Source organism: Pteropus vampyrus, unplaced genomic scaffold (assembly GCF_000151845.1).
Source record: "Pteropus vampyrus isolate Shadow unplaced genomic scaffold, Pvam_2.0 Scaffold74, whole genome shotgun sequence".
Lineage (NCBI taxonomy): Eukaryota > Metazoa > Chordata > Mammalia > Chiroptera > Pteropodidae > Pteropus > Pteropus vampyrus.
This window is the reverse complement of record NW_011888855.1, coordinates 9,168,025-9,184,596: the sequence shown is the minus strand read 5'-3', so window position 1 is coordinate 9,184,596 and position 16,572 is coordinate 9,168,025. Positions and strand designations below refer to the sequence as shown.

The window sequence follows — 16,572 nt, the reverse complement described above, 5'->3', positions numbered from 1 at the left end:
TGTAGGCAGTGCGAAGCAGGAATGGTGCCAAGATGCTGGACCCACAAAGAGGCAGGGATCCTGGCTTGCACTGTGGCCTCTCCTTTCCCCTGCCCCAGTGTTGTCCTCTCTCTGGGCCCTGCAGGGAGTCTTCCCTCTGTCCCAGACAGGCCTGGTGACCTTTCACTAAAGCCTGCAAATATATTCTTGGCGAGTCTTGGAAATGAAATTGTGCTCAACATTTGTATAGGGCTTTTCTGACGCCCAGCCCTTTACAGACATGAGCTAATAAAATGGAGGAGGAGGAGAAGGAGGAGGGCCCTGCTTCTGTAGCCAGGGACTCTAGGCTCTCCTGACCTGAGTGGCTCCAGTCTCATTCCTCCCTTCTTCTTTCTCTGCAAGGTTGGACGTACTCTAAGGAGGAAGCGACTCCTGGGGAGTTGGCCAGTGAGTCAAAAAGCAAAAGGAGGAGAGAGTTTGACAATATGTTGAGTAGGTAAGTGTCTTCCTGAGGTCATTTTGTACCACTCCCAGCCATATTCAGCAACTGGCTCAGTCTGTAAGTGCTGTTCTGTGTCTGCCATGAATGGGTAGGCCAACTTCTCCCCCTTGGGAGGAGGACATGAGATCAGACAGACAGTAACTTGAGCCAGAGCAGATTGTCAAAGATCCTTCCCAGAGGGCTAGGGGGAGCAGGGCACACAGCCGTTTGGCCTAGTCTAGGAACAGGGCCAATCTCTCAGCCCATCTGGGAGTCACAGATCTGGACAGCAGCTTCAAGACTAGAGAGAAGCACGTAAACCTCTGCTCTGCATGGTCTTCCTGGGCATGAGGGTTGGAGGGAAGCCATCCCAGCACCAGTGGAAATTCTTGCACTGTACCACTCCCTCTTCCCGCATCTACTCCCCACCATCATCAGACCCTGCCTGTGCCAGCAGTGAGTCAGTAAATGGAGATGCCCTATAACTGGCAGCAAGTCAATTTGTATCTGAGGAGGGAAAGAAAGGGGGGGGCAGTGGGAGGGAAGAAGAAAGGAAACAAAGAAAGAAAGGAGGGAGGAGGGAGAGAAATAGATGGATGGATGGATGGATGGATGGATGGATGGATGGATAGATAGATACATAGATAGATAGATTCAGGACTAGGATTGAGAGAAAAGACCAAGAGAGAAATAGAAACCAATTATAGAGACTGACCTAAGGAAGAAATAAGCCATATTTCAGACTGAGACTGTGAGACAAAGGAAAGAAAGAAGACTAGAGAAGAAGGAAGAAGAAACAGCTCCACAGGTGACAATGGTGTCAAGATTAAGGATTTCTTGGCACAGCCAGGGTCAGCTCCAGGTAGGAATCCCCCCAGGAGGCCTCAGAGAGTTGCCATAAGCCCTTGGAAGGAGAGCCACCTCTCTTCCACCCCTACAAAGGACAGCATCTGCAGGTGCCCACCTCAGGTATGCAGGCATCTTCAAGAGGCTGGTGGTGCACATTCTCCTCCTTGATCCCATCACAAGGACTAAGAGCCTGGATACTTGGTCCCTCCTCCCGTCCTACTGTGAGTGTATCTCCCCTTCCCCAACCGGCCTGCTCCAGATTACTCTGATCTCATTAATCTGCCTGGTGCTGATTGGGGAATCAGCAATTCTGGAGGCCCCACCAAGTCCAGCAGAGGAGGGCCTGACCTCTCCTCACCGTAATTATCTGTCTCATAAAAAATAGGCATTGAACTTCATAAAACCAATTAAGACTTCAGAGCCAGGGCACAGGAGCAGCAAGCAGGAGTCCAGGTAACTCTGATGACAATGGAAGCCAACTATAAGGGCAGAGCAGTGCCTGACAGCTCCCCTCTCTTAGGCCCAGCTCCAAATGCTGCAGAGCTACCACAGATGCAACAGAAGAGAATGAGGTCAGACCCAAGGAAGGACTGGCTACCTTGATGGCAGGAGCAGTGAGCACTGGTTTCTTCCCTTTTTGTGACCGGCAGCCTAACAGAGCCTGGTTTCTCCCTCAGTAACCCTCTCTGGTTCCAGAAAAACTCGAGAGTTTCCCATCAAGTTACCAAGGCAACCGCAGCCCAGCAGGATTCACAGTGATGACTAAGAGAGAGCAGGCTGATAGCAGCCCCAGGAGAGGCTGTCAGGGTGAGGGCACACATCTCAGGGGTGAGAAGAAGGCAGAGGTTTCTGGCCAGAGCAAACATCCCCCGCCTCCCTGTCCAGCCTGTTCCAGGATCTGTTTTCCTGTAGTTTGTGGGTTTACATAGCCCAGTCCCAGGTGGGTAAGAAGACAGCATCAAAGTTTCCTTCACTGTCAGGTGGAAATAGTGGGGTGCTCTTCCACAGCTTCCCAGAATGGCAGACGTTGCGGTTCCTGGCCCAGCCCAAAGGCCTTCTGATTTTAAAGGCCAGTGGGACTCTCTTCCATAACCACCTGCTCTCTCCATAATGGCCCCTTGGGAGGCAGTACTGCTAAGGGATCATGAGCACAGACTGCTTTGGAATCAGACAGAAGTGGGTTTCATTCTTGCTTTGTCACTAAGACTATGTGACCTTGGGCATGTTACTTTTCTCTCAGTCTCAGTTTCCTTAGCTGAAAATGGGGATAATATGATGAATTCCCAGGACTTAAACATATCATACGTATAACATGCTTGTGCAGGGCTTGGCACTGGGTCTTTTTAAAAAAAATTAAACCTGTTAAAATTTTATCATTATTGTTACAATTTTAATTGTTATTGTTATTACGTATGTACCTCAGTTTCCTCATCTGCAAAATAGGGATAATGATTTAATCGGTTGTTTAAAGATTATACAAGACAAATTCTGTGAAATGTTTAGACCAACACCTTACTCATAGAAAGTGCTCAGTGAATAAGAGCTGTTATCATTATGATTTCTACATCCCCCTTCAAGATTATATACGAGGGAGCCATCACTGAGCAGGCCCAAACTCTTAGTTCCCTAAGCAGGAAGGGCCATGAAAACAAGCCTTCTGAACTGTAGTGGGTGGGTGGGTGGATGGGGAGTAGTCTTTCCTAATGGCCATGCTAGTGAACTTCCAACTCAGTTCTGGACCAAGAATGAGTCTTTCACTTCTGTACTCGCTCATTTCCTTCTCAGGAGCCTGAGGTTCCCTAAGCAGGATGACGTCCTGCTAATGCCCAGCAGACCGGAGAAAGGGGTAAATGGTCACTTAGAATGGAAAAAGGTTTTGCTCCTACACAGAAGTTCAGATGCCAGGCTGGGGTAGGGGACACTCTTAAGAGAATGAATGAGGGGACCATGTAGGTGAGGTTACAATGCCTCTTAAAGGTTCCTGTCTTTTCTTGGTCCATATGAGGCCTCCTTTCCATAAGGAGACCTCAGATATGGCTGAGCAACTGCGGACTGCTCTCAAACCCTCACCATCTTCCTCCTTGAAAACATCAACACTAATCCAGTGCCCAGTCACACTTTCAAACTTTGAGACTCATGAACAGGCTGATTGGGATGCAGTCTTTCTCATTCTCAGCTCTTGCCGCCCGTGTGTGCCTCACTGGTCCAAACTGCACATGAATTGCACAGGTGGGTGTCCCAGAGGTTTCCAGGGTGTGCCACAAGCTAAAGGGTGGGCTAACATTGAAGCTGGAAGAAATGAGGTGAAACCTCAGGGAAAATATCCTGGTTGAAAGAGCTGGGAGACACAGGGAAAGAGCTAAAAGCAAGCTACAGGATCCACTTCTCTGCAGATTTTCCCTCAGAAAAGTCTCCAACCCTAACCTCTACTGCTCTGAAGACCTTGAAAGGTAATGCCTCAGTGGGGGTGAGCTAGGGCTGTCAGGACCCCTAAGACACTGAGGAAAGTGAGGCAGCTCTCATGCCAGACCTGGCCTGGGCCCCAACACTGGCCATCTTTCCCTTCCCTACCCTGTAGCCTGGAAGGCCTACTGCCTTAATGTTCCCAGCAGCTTAAGGCCCTGCAGAGCTAGATTCTAGGGAGAACCAGTGACTCTGGGTTCTGATGTCAGAAACCAAATCTGAAGATGACTTGGACATGTCCTCCCCCAGAATAAATTTGCAAACTCGGGCCCATGCCCTCAGTTCTGCTGGCAACAAAACCTTTGTCTCTAGCCCAGAGATCCTGTTCTCCACACCAGGCACCATGGCCTGGACTCTCCCCATTCTTTGGACAGAGAACTTAGAGATGCTGGAGCTTTTTCTTTTGGGGTTATGTAACCTGATACAGGCATCTTACTCTCCCTGTGTCATTAAATCTGTGCCCACACAGGCCCTGTTATTGGAAAGGAGGAATGTGTCTGAGTGTCAGTCACTTTAGGAGAACTGGGTGGGGAATGAGGAAGTCTGAGGGAGACAACTAGAAAGAAAGTAGGAGCTGCTGCCCAGAAAGCCCTGGCTGTGTCAGCTACAGGTTGGGAATGTGCCACACCCCACCTTACCCCATTCCCATCTGACTCTCATACAGGTCCAGGAATTGTCACAGAGGACTGTGTTAGATCTGGGAGAAAGAGAAAAAGGCTTTTTATCTTTTTCCCAATATAAAGAACCTAGTGGGCAGGGCATGGGCAATAGCAACATAGATTGATTTGAAAGTCATTCTGAAGGAAATTCAGCCCCAAAGGTAGCCAAAGCAGGGTCAGTCACTGGGGGCTGGTAAGGCACCAGGAGTTACACCGTCCCCAATGGGACCAACCTGGCACTGGCCATGGCCCAGGGATGGAGACCTGCCCTGCCAGCTGATCTCCTGGAGGCAGAAATCAGGTTCCTTCCAGCCCAAGGAATCTCAGGAACAAGTAAGAAAAGCCAGCTTTCTCTCAAGTCTCTGTCTCTGTCTGCTAGAAAAAGATTGCTTCCAGCTCTCAAAGGGTCTGCCCTGCTCACCCTCAGATTGACAGGTGGACAGACAAATGTTCCAGTGTTCTTAGAGTTCAGGCTGAAGACTGAAGCCCAGAATCCTCCCCTGGGATGACCCAGGAGCTCCCTCTGCTGTCTGGTTTGGCTGAGCCAGTTGTGGGGTGAAGAAAAGGAGGAGTGTTAAAGCAGATTCTAGCTGCCCTAGCAGAAGGGCACACGCTTTATGCTGCCCCCTCTATACACTGCCAGAGCCTGAATCAGAGCTGGACTTCCCCTGAGGTCACTGAGGAAGGGAATGTCCAGAGAGCAGTCGATCTGGGAGGAGGACAACACACTGGCACCCTGCAGCCCGGCCTCTGGGCTCATGCCCAGAGCTCTGATGAGGCTATCCAATCTGCAGATGTCCCTGGCTTCAGGAGAAAAGTCATGTTCTGCGTAGCAAAATCAGCTGCCTCCTCTGAGCCTCAGAGAAAAGAGGCTGTTCCACTCAGTGAATCATCTCAGTGAGTGTGTGGCGGGGGGTCTGCCAGCCCTAGGAGCACAAAAAAGACCCCACTTCTCCCCAGCAACTCCCCCAGGTACCAGTGGGACACATCCAAATTTACCATTGATAATACAGATTATAACAGAAAATAGTAGGTGTTTCCCCAAGGACCTCTGGCTCCATATCTGTGGACTCTTCAGGTCTCTTTAGCTCCAACATTCTATGACTCAACAGAATTCCATAGCCCACCCCCTGACCTCCACAACTCCCACTCCCAGTCTTTTATTTTACCTGATTTAAATTCATCTTGTTGCATCCTGAATAGTGGCAGCTAGAAGAAGTGTCTCTGTCTAACACTTCCCATTTTTGTGATGAGAGAGACTGGTGGGGGGAGAGAAGGGAAAGAGAGAACACTGAGAAACCAAGGGAAAAGGAAGAAACAGCAAGAACAAGGAGTGGAGAGAGGACCAAATAAGACCCAAATAAATATCTGAGAAAAACCATCTGATTGGCTGGAGATGTGGGGAACAGCCTCAGGATAGTCTCTAGTCATTCTCCCTGTAAACATTTATTTCATAGCCATGTCTCTGCACTCACACTAAATGAAATGAGTGTACATGAGTACTTGTACACACACACACACACACACACACACACACACGCACGCACGCACACACACACGGACTGTGGGGAAGGCCTGGCTGTGTGTGGTGTTAGAGAGGGCAGCAGTCCTCTCGTTGCCCAGAGATTTCCGCCCCCACCTACATAATTATCTTCTCTCTTCACATCCCCCCACCCACACACCCACCCACCTCCCAGCCTCCAAGCCTTACAGCACTAGGTCTTCTTGCTTTCAAAACAATTCCCTCCCTGAGTGCCACCTTCAGGAAGTGCTGAGCTGCTTGAATGAGAGAATGGAAGGGAGGAGAGCTAGTCCTCTCCAGAGCACCACCCCCACCAAACAGACCCCCTTTACCTCCCTTTCCCTTCCCCCACCTCTTTCCTCCCTGTCAACAGCGGCTGCAAAAACAGCCCTCCTCACCCCGAGCAGTGGGCTGCAGGGCATATGCCTACTTCCTAGGGCAAGAGACAGCTGGGGGAGGGGGAGGATAGGAAGGGGGCACTGGAGTGGGGGCGGCCTCGGGCAGCAGCATTCCCAGCAATGCCAATACCATACCCTCTGCCTCCCTGCCTTCTATAATTAAAGAACAAACAGGAAAGCCCTCCCAGTCATTCTCTACAGTCACTTTGCAGTCACCCCAGCTTCCCAAAATTCCTACCAAGGCTACCCCCAGCCCTGCCCTCCCAAGGTAGCCTATATTTCTCAGACCTTGGAAAGTCACTTCAGGATATCTTACCCTGAAAGACAGATCTGCTCTTGCAATGCAAGGAGACAGTGATGAATTCGCCCACATACTAGCAACCTACTTCCATTAACTCCTATGTCCAAATAATTTCTTTAAATCACAGAGGTTGAGGTTGGGGGAGGGAAAGGCAAGTCTTTGACATCAATCTTCAGTGGAGATTCCTCCTTCAAACATGGCCAGGGTGGGTGGGAGAAAAACCCTGCCCACACATATTCTGGGGGCTTCTAGGACAAAGCAATGAAAATGAGACCTTGCCTCCTTACCTCTTCCGCACATCGCCACAGTGCCTCCTCTGACCTAAGTTATTTTCCACCCACCCTCCTCCCTTGAGTCGTTGGAAAAACAAGAGATGTGGGCTCACACACCCCTTCCTGGAGGTCTCAGGGCTCTGGCTGCTCATGGGCAGGGTGGGGCTGCCTCCTGGGAGAATCCTACCTCCTCAGGTAGATAAGAGTCTCTCCAGTGTGACTAGCATCCATGGGGACCCAAAGGGACAGGGCATGAGAAGGATAACTAAGATCTTACTGCAGTTCTAGGTTTACTCATTCCTTCTCAAATCACCCTACTTAACACCCTAATTTTACAGATGGGAAAGTGGAGACTCAGAGGGGTCAACTTGGACAGGATTTGCCCAAGACTACCAGGTAGAAAAGTGACAGATCTGCGTCAAGCACTGGTCTTCCATCTCTAAAGCCAGCTTCGGCGAGATCATGTCCTGGTAGGGAAGAGAGCCAGGAAGCAGGTGACATTTCAGTTGCTAAGTGTGCCAACCTACCCTTGACTTTAGAACACAGGATCATGAGCTCAAGCCTACATTTCTAGCCCCTGCCCTGCTTATACTGCCTGCCTCCAAGCCAGCTTCCAGCTAAAAAGTTTGTACGTCTTATGGATAGGCCAGGCAGAAGGGACAGAGAAGAGAAATGCTGGCATTTCCCCAGGGCCCAGGAGCAGGAGAGGGGATGAGAGCTGAGCAGATGGGCCTGAACAGGCCATGTGGGAAGGCTGGGCTACGGAGAAAGTGTAGGCACAATGTGGCCTGGCTGAAACATGGCTTTGCCCAGTTGGCAACCTAGCATTTCTCCCTTTTTTCATTTTCCCCATCTCACTTTAAATTGCCGGCTTCAAATGTGATTCTTTCCAAATGGGCCCCTCACCCCCCATGAAGGGACTGGCATGTGGAGGGATGCTGCAGACTGATTCCTCACATCGTAGTCCTCTTCCAACAGCAGCAGGCTGAGAGCTAGTGGCCCAGACCACAGCAGGAGCAGCTTGTGATGTTCTGTTCCAGCAGATTGGGGACGGTTCTCCATGGCTCAGACCTGAGGTTGAGGAGCCAGGATGGACAAAGCAGTAAAGAGGAGACCTTGAATTCTTGGCCAACCAGCAGCTTATTGGTAGCCTGGAATACAGATGTCCATATGGGCTCTCCCTGCCTGGAAGGAGAAAAATCAGCATTGTCCACCCCTGTGACTTTGATGGCTGTTGGGGCCCAGCACTGGGATCCCCATTAGAGGTACTCAACCTGCCTCAGGCCCTGGAGTCCCCAGAAATAAGGAGAGGGTGAGCATGAACCAGTCACTGGCACTTCCTGGCTCCTTCCATGCCTCCTATCTCAGGTGTTTCATTGGGCAGGGAAGCAGGGGAGTAATCTTTACCAGGATCTTGTGGAACTGCCAATAGTTTGAGTTATCTAGTAGGACAAAAAGCAACATGAGATGTCAAGAGGAACAACAGACAAAACTTCAAGATTGGATTCAAGGCATAGCCTCCTCTCTGCAGCCAGCACAGAACCTCATAGTCTTAGAGCTAAACAGTCCTCAGGGATTCCCTAAATTCCAGGCCAAAGGCCCTCACCACCTATTTGGTGACAAAATAAACTGTGGATTTTGGATTTTGAAAGGGGGAAGCAGGTGACGTGAGAAAGAATTTCATGCATAGAGGTGCTCAATAAATGCTGGGTGAGGGTCACTGGTATAAGAATATGCTTCCAAAGGAGCCCATTGTCCTCTAATGTGAGGAGAAAGCAGGCTAGAGTAGGAGTAGGGGTTTTGTTATTTCACCTAGGGTGACCAGGGGGCCTACTCGGACATCTCTACCAAAACGGAGGTAGGAGGACAGCTTACTATTAGATGGGCCTCCTATACTGGCCTGAATCAATCTCAGGACACTTCTGAGACTATCTGGGCCCTGATCTTTATCTAGATGCTTCCTCTCCAGCTGAGGCTGGGAAGCTGGTGCAGACACTCACTACCTCACTCTTTACAGTGCTGCCATTAAGAAACCTGATTAGCAGAACCCCATGCTAGGCCGCTAATGGGTTGGGGACATTAAGCCTAAATGGTTTCCCAGACATCAGCATAGCAAAACACAGGAAGAAACAAATATTTTAATTTCAAAGAAATAGAAGTACAAGAGGGGAGGGGGTTCCCTCTGCTTTTTCTGAATCTATTGTTCTCTCATCTCCTACCTGCAACAGTTTCTACAGTTCTCAGGTCCAGGGATTCCCTGCCCTAGATAGGGCTGTACAGGTGGAGGAGGGGCTGCAGACAATAGATCTTCACTAATCTAGACATATGGACACGGAGGAGATTCCTAAAGACTTACAGGAAGGGGGATTCCTGGGACTGACTTGGCCAACAACCCTGCGGGTCAGGAAATCTTTGACATCTAATTTGAATTAATCTTATGATAACTCAAGGCCCACCTCCCTGTGGTTTGCAGAGTGGAAGGAAAGGACTGGAGTGGAAGATCAGGGGTGGGACACCTATAGACTCAAATTAGTTGCTCCAGGCCAGTGGTTCTTCCAATGTGGCTGGGAACAGCAGCAACGGCAGCATCTGAGAACTTGCTGTAAATGTAAATTCTCAGGCCTCACCCCGGATGTACTGAATTAGTGTGACAATGGGCAATCTTGTTTTATTAAGCCCTCCATGTGGTTTCAATGCAATTAAGTTTGAGAACCACTGCTCCTGGCTTTACCTCTCAGATGGAAGGGGAATGTCGAAAGAGAAAGAATTAAGAGGGGATACAACAAGCAGTCTTGTCCAAAAGGAAAAAAAAAATGGAACTTTCCCAAAGTGGAAATTCAAAACCAGGCCTCAGAGGAGGCCTCTGTTCTTCTCAGGCTGTAAATGTCAAAGCAGTGTCTAAGTGGCCCCGAAGAGAGGAGTCTGGGGAGAATAACCAACCCTGACCTTTTGCATTTTACCCAGAGCAGGAAAGGATAATGGAACAATATTATCAGGTAATATATTTCCTGCTTGTCTGAGCTACCTGTCCTCTATCTGAGCCCCGCTGAGACTCCCATTCCTCTTCTCTATCTCCCTAGCTCTCTGGCTACCCTACTCATCTTATGTCTTTTCCTTCATCCATTGAATGAGAACTGGTTCAAACTGTTTCTTAAGCAGATCAGAAATGAGTGAGGCCCTACTCCCTAGGGAAGAAGAGAAAGAAGACCACCATAACCTAGAACTATAAACTATGATGGGGCAGCTTGTCTTCATATCCTCCTCTCTTCCCCCACCTAGACCACACCAGTTCACGGTGCTGCAATAAAGAAAGAAAGGAGCCACTGGTCTTTTCTGTTGTACCTAAATGGTTGTACTTGCAAAGAAAAAAAAAAAAGGACAAATTTTAGGCTCCTAACCAACCTGTATGTTTCCTCAGGGCCAGTACTGGTCTAAAGCTTATTCTCTTTTATATTCACCATACTAAATACCTAACACACTAGATGGCTAATGAATATTTAATAAATTGAACTGAAGGGAGCACCCAGAAGCAAGAAACCAAGATATCTCTACTTCCAAGCTGGGACCACAACAGAGATCTAGAAATGGGTCGTCCCTGAACTAATTAGGAAAAAAGCTCCTTCCTGCCACCTTAGAGTCCAGGCACTGCCATCTTCATCCTTTCACTCATTCAATAAGCATGCAGAGCAAGCCTGCTATGTTTGAACCCTAGATCTCATGTTGAAGTGGGGAGAAACAAATTGAAAATAAGAGTCAAGGAAAGCTGCTCTGAGGAGGTAGTATTTGGGCAGATACCTAAAGGAAGTGAAGCAGCTAGACTTGCAGCTATCTGGGGGGAGAATGTTCCAGGCCGAAGGAACGGCAACTGCAAAAGAACTGCGCACAAGTCTGCTCAGAAAAAGGACTACATTTCCCAAACCCCCTGGGAGCTAAGTGTGGCCATGTGACAAAATGCTGTCTGATGGGATGTTAGCAGAGGGATGTCTGCAACTTTCAGGTCATGTTCTTAAAAGGATGGGCCTATCCTTTTAAGGTAGGAGTTAGGAGCATCTTGTAAGGAGTCTATCATGGCTTGCTGGAATGGAGTGAACAAGAGGGAAAGAGATCGGAGATGAGATCAGAGGGCCTTATAGGGCACAGTAAGGATTTTAGATTTCATTTTGAGTTGGAGAGAAGTTATTAGAAAGTCCGCAGAAGAATGACATGTTCTTGTTTTATAGTGCTATTCTGGCTGCTATGTTGAGAACAACCTGTAGAGGGTAGAGCAGAAGCAGGGAAACCACTTGGGAGCCTCCTCATTAACCACCACCCCCTCCCCCTTCCTCCAAGTTCATTTTCTCCTTCCACTTTTTATCTGGGCACAAGGCTGCTCAGAAAAAGAACTACATTTCCCAACCCCCCTGGCAGCTATGTGTGGCCATGTGACAAAATGCTGTCTGATGGGGTGTTAGCAGAGGGATGTCTGCAACTTTCAGGTCATGTTCTCAAAAGGATGGGCCTATCCTCCACTTCTTCCTTCTCCCCTTTCCACAGGCTAATATTTCATGGGAATGATAGCAGCTGCTGAAGCAGCTATCTTAGGCCACAAGATGGAAGTTACATGTTGAAGATTACAAAGTGGCAAGCCATGAGAAGCTGGGATCCCTAACAATGTAGAGTGACTATATCAACACCGGACTACTTATGAACAGGTTCATACTTGAGAAAGAAGAAATTTTCTATCTTGTATAAAACACTGTATTTTGCAGACTCTGATATAGCAGCCTCATCTGTATTGGAACTAATTCAGAGGTGACCACAATTGTCTAAACAAGTAATGAATGGTGGCTCTGATGATGGTGGGAGTGGTATAACGAGATAAATGATCAGATTCTGGAAATAGTTTAAAAGGCAGAACTGACAGCGTTTTCTGAGGAATTGGATAAGGGAGCATTAAAAAAAAAGAGAGAGAGAAGAGCCAGGAAAGACTCCAAAGTGTGGGGCCTGGTAGAATAGAATTGCATTTATTCCAATGGAGAAAATTGGGGGACCAGTGAGTTTAAGAGGACTATGAGAGACATTCACATAGAGATGTCAAGTAGCAGCTGGATATGAGTCTAAATTCAGGGGAGATGTAGGGGCTGAAGATATCCACTTGAAATTTATCAACATGCAGCTGGCTTTAATGTCTTGAGATGGATGAGATTATTTAGGAAGTGAGAGTAGATAAAGAAGAATAGAGCTTTGATAACAGTCCTGGGCATCCCAGAGATGAGGGAGATGAGAAGGAGCCAGCACTGGAAACTATGGTGGTAGGAGAACAGAGAGAGGAGTGTCTTAGAAGCCAAATGAAGGGCGTGTTTTAAGACAGAACGAGTGATCATCCATGGCAAATGCTGCCACTAGCATGAGTAAGATGAGGATGAAGGGACGAACTCTGGATTGGCAACAGGAGAAGACACTGGTGACATTGACATGAGAATTTTCAGTGGAACGTGGAGGACAAGAGAGAATGAGGAGAGGAAATAGAGACAACTCTGAATTCCGGACAGGTAGAAATCATTCCAGCAATCTAACTTCCACCCTTTCTATCACAGTACCAAGCATTCTAAAAGACATGAGGGCACCCAGCAACTGAACCTTACTCAGCTCCTCTTCCCCAAGTGTTTGAATGACCCTGTGGCCTCTTCTCTCTAAAGTCCCCAGGCTCCAGAGTCCAGGCCTCCCTGCAGCTCTGCCTCTGCTCTGCTGGCTCCCAAGGCCACTCTCAAGAACTACTTGGGCGGACTAGGCAGCCAGGCCTGACTCTCCTGGATTATAATTAGTGCTGCTGCTAACAATGTTTGGCCCCTGTGGAATAACAATCTGGGAAATTCTTATACTTCCAATTTTCCCCCTCAGTGCTTTCTCGGATCTAATTTCCCAGCCAGCCCCTGTGCTCCAGCCCTGGGCCCTGGCTGCCACCTCACCAGAGAGAATAAAGGCAGTGCCTCAGATGCCATTCCAAAGGGCCTAATCAGTTAGCTGAAGTCATCTCCTGACTATTATCACGGCATTATCACATTAACATGGGCACTGCTTTGGAGAAGGCAGGGAGACTGCTGTGAGGAAGGGGTAGGGGCACCAGGCTAGCTCCACAGTGTGCACAGTAAACATTGCTAGTGGCGTAATCAGAAAACTGATGGCTAGAGAGAAAGCAGCCCTCCCAGAAGAACTCTGGAGTTTCCAGCAGAGATGCAGCTCAACCATCCACTCTTCCCTGACGAGGAGCCTCCCCGGCACTCCTCTCTCCAGGAGAGAGAATCTCAGCAGTCAGATCCCCAGACACTGCTTTGGCATCCTGAGGCAGAGCTTGGTAAAATCTCAGACTCAGCTCTCTTCTGTCCCAGCAGCCTCAAAAATCCAGGCCTCTTGCCCTGGAAAATGCTCATCTCACAGCAGTCCTACTCTCTCAGGTCTGAGGATTTTACTTCATTGCCCCAGTGGGCCTCCAGCTCTCTAGGGTAGAGGGCTGTGGTGGGCCCCAGGCCTCAGGTTCTTGAAGGAAAGGCCAGAGGATTATTTTGGGTTAAGGGTACTGGGATTGACTGGACCTCGACTTCTGCAACAAGGGATGAAGACAGAAACCAGCATTTATAAGGCACCTGCTACATAGGAGACCAATGTAAAGTCTTTTTTTTTTGTTGTTTTAATGTACAATATCCATAACAGAATTTGCCATTTTTAAGGGTATAGTTCTGTGGCATTAAGTGCATTCACACTGTTGTGCAACCATCACTACCCATCCTTCTCCAGAACTTTTTCATCTTACCCAACTAAAAATCTATACCCATTAAACACTAACTTACATATTTATCTCTTACAATCCTTATTGTGAGATAGAAATCTCCATTTTACAAGGAAGACACCGAGGAACAGATTGGGAAAGTGGTGCTGCCTTTCCTGAGAACAGGCAGGCAGGAAGAGGATTTGAATCCCAGTCTGCCCAACTCCAAAGCCTGTGCTCTCTGCGGTTCCCCACCCTGAGCTGCCCAAGGTCTAGGGCCATTTCAGGAATGGCATTGCTGAGTAATGCCACTGATGACTAATGACTTAACACACTATGTCGTACACTGAACTGTGGCTGGCAGTAAAAAGGCTTCTAGTCAGCATGGTTTATACTTCTCAGGAAAGATTCCCAAAGCAAAATCAGGCACTATTAATCAGTGTTTGGACTACTTCATAGCATCCAGCAGGAGAGGGTCCCTCACACATCCTCCTTTAAATTGGCACTTCTCTCCAAAGGTGACTGTGTTCATCCCCAAGGTGTTGGGCTCTTGACTGCTCAGACTACCCCCCTACAGTGTGGAATAATGAAATGAGCAAGGCCTGGGGGGGTCAGATGGGCTTGGGTTTAGATTCTGACTCTCACTCTATACCCATTTGAGTCCAACTCTTATGAGACAAATTAGCTCAGACATAGAAGGTTAGTGTTAGAATACATGAGAAGCCACGTGGGGTCTCTCATAAGACAAGTGCTGAAGCTGGGAAGGAATCTAGATGCAAGACTCCTTAGCAGCTGGAAGCCATGGCTCTTCCTTGTCAGATTCCAACTGCCCTTCATGGGATTCAAACATACTGGGCAAGTCTGCTTCTATTCCAGGCTCTGGTTGCTGCCAGGGAACTCTTTGCTTTAGGTTGAGGTTTCTAAGATAAAGAATCTGATTGGCCCAGTTGTCTTTTTCCCACTAGGCCGTAAATTAGAGATGACTAACCAGCCTAGGTACTTACTGACTGACCTTGGTCAGAACCTTCCTGTGGTCTAATCACCTAGGGCAGAGAAGGGTGGAAGTGGTTAAGTGATGGTTTAAGACACCGGAAAGGGTGTGTGTAATATGGCATATATTGTGGACTGAAGCCAAGTTTTGGCCAGTACAGAATCTCTTAAAGGGAGCTATGGAGTGGGTGGGTAAATAGGTTTAACATTCTATATAAGTTGCTTAATCTCTCTGGGCCTCAGTGGTTTTCTTATCTATACAAATGGGACAATAATTCCAACCTCATAGGGTTGTTGTAGAGACTGAATGCAAAAACAAAATTCAAAGTAGTTGGTAGGTGCTTAATAAATGTTGGTTTCTTTTCCCTTCTGTAGGAAAGGCCACTTCCAGTGCTATATGGTTCTCAGCTAAAACAAAACAAAACAAAACATGTATGCACACACACACACACACACACACACACACACACACACCACCAAGATGGGGTTCTGTCTTCTGCAGCAGATTAAATCTCCCCAAAGACAAACATCATGACTCATTCTCCTTTTGTTTCCCTCTTGGCAACTCCATTTGATATATTTTATTTTCTCTTGCTAAAATATGCCTCTTAACCAAACACCTAGTAGGAGAGAGATGAGGTGTCCTCCTTTATATACCTGAAGGGCCAGTATTGCTAGCTAACCTTTTCCAAGGGGCATTGGCAGCATGAATGATGGGGAGCAAAGAGGGCTTCTATGTCAAAAGGAAGATAAATGTGCCCCTGTGCTTAGGAAGACACTTTGATGGAAAGCCTAGGACAAGGCAGCATTTTTTGAAATCCTATGAGACAATAGAAATAAAAATAGGTCTTCCCCCAACTCAGGGGCCTGGGACAAAAGACTTATTTTTCAGTGGTTAATCTATGCCCAGGGGAGTTTTCCTAGGCCTTTGCTCATTAACTCAACAATTAAATATTTATAAAATGTCTGCTCTCATGAAACTTATAATTTCATCAGGGAAAGACAATAATCAAACAATCTTACTCATGAATATATAAGTACAAACCATGATAAACATTATGAAGGGCAGGAACATGTTCTAGGAGAGCATATACCAAAGAACCTGACTTAGACTGGGAGTCAGACCACGTTAAAGATTTTGACCTTCATCATGAGAGCAATGGGAGGTCATTGAAGGGTTTAAACAGGGTTTTGGCATGGTCAGATTTGTGTTTTGAAAACATCACTCAGTTACAATCAGGAGAATAGATTACAGGGAGACTGTTATAGGATTCTAGAAAGAGAGAATGGTGTCTTTGACTTTGGTAGTGGTGGTGGTGATGATGGCAATAAACAGAAGTTATGGTCTATGGCCATGCTACCCTGAACAAGCCTGATCCCGTCTGATTTCAGAAGCTAAGATGGGTCAGGCCTGGTTAGTACCTAGGAAGACCAGGTGCTGTAGGCGTAAAAAATAAATTAAAAAAAAGGGGGGGGATTGTAAGCTGACAGCATCCTTGCAATCTATGAGGTCAACCAAAGGTTGCCTCACCTAAAAAAAAAAAAAAGAGAGAAAAGTTATGGACTCCAAGTATATTTAGGAGGTAAAATTCAGACCTGGTGATTGACTGGATAAGAGGGGAGGTCGAATGTGGTGAGGACAAGAATTTCGGCTTATACAACTGGATAGAAGAGAAAATAAAAGTGAAGTCTTAGGAGCCCTTGAGACATCCATGTGCTGAAATTGAATTGGCAGCTGGATACATGGGTCTGGAGCTCCAGGTAGAGGTCAGGGCTCAAGATAACAAGTATATGAGTCATTTGCTCAGAGGTAGTTCAAAGCAGTAGATGAGTTCACCTAAGTAGACAATAAGAAGAAAAGAGGACCTAGGGTCAAACCCTGAGAAACTTGGACATATCATTTAGGGCAGTGG

General features: G+C 47.5%; 1 long non-coding RNA gene across 1 annotated transcript; it reads left to right on the top strand.

Annotated features, from left to right (window-relative positions):
- Positions 1-378: 378 nt before the first annotated feature.
- On the top strand, positions 379-10,247 carry LOC111741150. The gene is made up of 2 exons (XR_002780913.1): positions 379-475; positions 10,084-10,247. It is a non-coding gene; the product is annotated as an uncharacterized LOC111741150 (long non-coding RNA).
- The last annotated feature ends 6,325 nt before the right edge of the window (positions 10,248-16,572 follow it).